The 3,849-nt window shown below is 42.0% G+C and overlaps 1 non-coding gene across 1 annotated transcript; it reads right to left on the reverse strand.

The window, feature by feature from the left end:
• Window positions 1-2,493: 2,493 nt before the first annotated feature.
• LOC114627758 lies at window positions 2,494-2,625 on the reverse strand. Its single transcript, XR_003712401.1, has one exon. It is a non-coding gene; the product is annotated as a small nucleolar RNA SNORA17 (small nucleolar RNA).
• Between the last annotated feature and the right edge of the window lie 1,224 nt (window positions 2,626-3,849).

The raw sequence follows: 3,849 nt of genomic DNA on the forward strand, positions 1-3,849 counted from the left end.
CCCGATGGAGGAATGAGAGAGAAGACTGTAAGAGCTGAAAGGGTTTGTGGTCCTATGAGGAGAGCAACAATACCAACCAACCAGAGCTCCCAGGGTCTAAACCACCAGCCTGGGAGAACTTAGGGAGGGATCCATGGCTTCAGCTGTATATGTAAGTGAGGATGGCCCTGTAGGGCATAGGTGGGAGAAGAGATCCTTGGTCTCATGAAGGCTAGAAGCCCCAGGGGGTGGGAATTGGAGGGTGGGGAGGTGGGAATGGGGTGGGTAGGTTGGGGTACATCGACAGAGAAGCAGGAGGAGGGGGTGAGGGGATAGGGGGTTCCTGGGTGGGTGGGGGATGGGGTAAGGGGATAACATATGAAATGTAAATAAATCATCCAAAAATAAATAAGTAAAAATATTCCCCCCAAAAGAAACCTTTGTATTCTACTTGAAATGATTGCGGTGATTAATATGTTCACTTTTCATGCTGTTAGTATGTAAATGATTGTTATTGACAAGACATAGATATGACCTCACTACAGGAATGATAGTCTTCTACTATGTTGAGAAGGGTATGCTAGTTCCGTGAGAGACTTCCAAATGACAGTTAAGGATACTAGGCCTAAATCTCTGTTTTTAAGAATTGGGCAATTCTAGGCAAGTGCAGGCTTTAGAGGTTACCCTGCCACCTGGCCTGAGGCAAGGACAATGGGTCTGCAGCAGTATACATTTTTCCTCAGCTACTTCCTCAATATCAGTTCCCAGACCTCCTCAGCAAGTTTCCAGCCCCCACACCCTAGTAATGGAATGTCTATAGAAATGGACCCAATGAATAACATAGAGGTCACCTACCCCAGAATTCACTAATGTCCAAAAATCGAGTCTGCAAGCTCACTTGGGTGTCTCTCTATCTTGGTAATGTGAGTATCCAGCATACTGGACTTCTGCAGAATAAAACACTCTGTGATTACATACTATTTGAGTCTGGGGTGTCATTCTTCAGTGAATTGTGGACCCTTACAATGTCTTATCTACATCTGTGCCCATGCTCTTAAACATTAGCTAATGTACACATAGTTCCCAGAAGGTCAGGACGTGATTTTCATTGCACAATTCAGTCCATATAACAGAAGCAGAGCAGTCAGGGGAACAAGGTAGACCATGGAGAAACATAACTGCATGCAATATGGAAAGGGAAATAGAGCAGTAATGATTTATTCAGTGCATTTAGTGTGCCAAGCCTGTTTTAAGCATTTTATGTGCGTGGACTCATCAAAGCTTACATCAGCCCTTTGCAGTAAAAATGAATATTTTATGTATGTTACAAGTGAGAAATCTGGCATCCTGGCTGAAGCCATACAACCATGAAGATCTGGAATTGTCCAGACAGATAATCTGCCCTGTTATCTATTACCTACTGCTCACATGAAGAAGCCCTGACCTCTGTGCCTCAGAGTGCAGCTTGGAGACAGAGCCTTAGATGATTAGGCTTCCATTTCAAGTCCTTTTCTTTCCCACATAGATGCAGCTGGGATGCTCTGAAGGCCTAATTCCCAGTGGAACTAGAACTGAGCTACTAAGATAGACAAACATGAACATATATAGAATCCTAGTCATCAACCAACAATCCAGGAGACCAGGCCCCACTGTAGCCTACCAAGACTGAGGATTTATTTGACTTAGCCCTGAGGTCATCCAAATGTAATCACCCTAATATCTCTCTCTCTCTCTCTCTCTCTCTCTCTCTCTCTCTCTCTCTCTCTCTCTCTCTCTCTTCTTCTTCTTCTTCTTCTTCTTCTTCTTCTTCTTCTTCTCTCTCTCCTTCTCATTTTATTGGTTGCTTGTGAATTTCACATCATGCACCCTATTCATTTCTCCTTCTCCTCATACCTGCCCTCCATCCTTGCATCCTCAACAGAGGAAAAAAAAATCTCATTGTGGAAAGTGTAGTGTGTCCCATTGTGTCCCACAGGATTCCCTTTTGTCCACACTTCTGTGATTGCAAATATTCATTGCAATGAGTCACTGATCTGGTACTGGGCATCTGCCTTCTGCTATCTCTCTCAAGACTGGAAACTCACTGGGACTCCTTGGATACCTGTTGTTGCCCTTGCCATGGAGGTCCTGTAGTTTTAGATCTGGAGGACCAGCTCCTTCATGCTCTCCAGCAGTTCATTGATGTGGTAGATATTGAGGTAGGCGAACTCAAAGCCCTGGATCTGGGCCTGAGAACTGTGTGAGCTGCTCAGCCCACTGACTCTCTGTATCTCATGCCTTCAGGGATGGCTCACTTGCAACCTCCACATCCAGAGCCAGTTTGGTGCTGCCTTGGTGAGGTGCAGTACTCATTCTCCTAAGTGCTGCAGCTGATGAGGGATAGAGCCAGTTACCCTGCTCTCATCCCCCCAGGGCCAGATCTACCAGGATGCTCAGGTGAGGGGTGAGGCGCAGAGTTCTTCTAGTCTCCATCTTGCAACTGATGGTCATCTCAGGCTCACTTTTTTTTCAGGAAATGTTAGACTACTAACCATTCAGATGTTCACAGGTCAGAGCACTGAACATAGGCATGGTCTCTCTCCTCTCTGCTACCTACTAAAGTACATGTGACACTGAAACCTCACTTGCAAAGCCTCTAGGGGAAGAACCTTAATTCTCATTAAATATAGGTCTTAAAGGGATGCTATTATTAATCCTGTTCATGATAATGTTTGTAGATAAATCAGTAAAATTATTATTGTTTAATTAAAAGTACTTGGTTTAGTGCTAGCAATGTAACTTGGCAGAGTGCTTTCTAGGATGCACAGAACCATGTGTAAAACCACAGGCAAGCACTGCATAAGCTAGATGGAGTACGGTGCCACACATCTGTATTCAGAAAGCAAGGCAGGAAGTTCAGGAGGTCAAAGTCGTCCTTAACAACATAGAGTTCAGTGCTAGCCTCAGTCACACACACTATCAAAAACTACTAAGTCAGTTAAAATAAAAAAAGTAAAAGTGCACAAATCAGCTAGCACTTGGACTAATGCCATATCCATCACAAATATATTACAGAATATTTTGTATAACTTGGTAAATATTTGGCCTTAAAATAATTTAGATCTATAGCAAACATCAAACACAGCTGAAAGTTAAGGTGGTCTACAAACTGTGGAGGCAAGATGGCTGTACATAGTTTGACTATGAAGTAACAGGAGGTAAGTCAAATTTACAATCTCTTCATCGTCTCAAGATCAAATTCTTATTCAAGAATGAATTGCTTGTTTCATGTTTCAAACACATATGTGTACATATACAGCACAAGACCTATAAGGATTGTTTGTATAAATACATAATATTCACTTGATTCACTAAAACCATTAACTGCCTAATTTTTCCTTTTAGAGACTCTGTAATAAAATATTTGATCAAGAACCTCAGAAGATAGAAAGATCTCCCATGTTCATGGATCAGCAGGATTAACATAGTAAAAATGGCCATCTTACCAAAAGCAATCTACAGATTCAAATGTAATCCCCACCAAAATTCTAAATCAATTCTTCACAGAGATAGAAAGAACAATTCTCAAATTCATCTGGAATAACATTAAACCAAGGATAGTGAAACTATTTTCAACAATAAGAGAATTTCTGGGAAAATCACCATCCCTGACCTCAAGCTGTACTACAGACCAAGAGTGATAAAAAAAAAAAAAGTGCATGGTATTGGTACAGAGGCAAGCAGGTAGATAAATGGAATAGAATTGAAGACCCAGAAATGAACGCACACACCTACACTCCACTGATTTTGACAAAGAAGCTGAAACCAACCAGTGAAAAAAGACAGCATTTTCAAAAAATGGTACTGGTTCAACTGGTGGTCAACATGCAG

This window comes from Grammomys surdaster, unplaced genomic scaffold (assembly GCF_004785775.1).
Source record: "Grammomys surdaster isolate TR1022 unplaced genomic scaffold, NIH_TR_1.0 257, whole genome shotgun sequence".
Lineage (NCBI taxonomy): Eukaryota > Metazoa > Chordata > Mammalia > Rodentia > Muridae > Grammomys > Grammomys surdaster.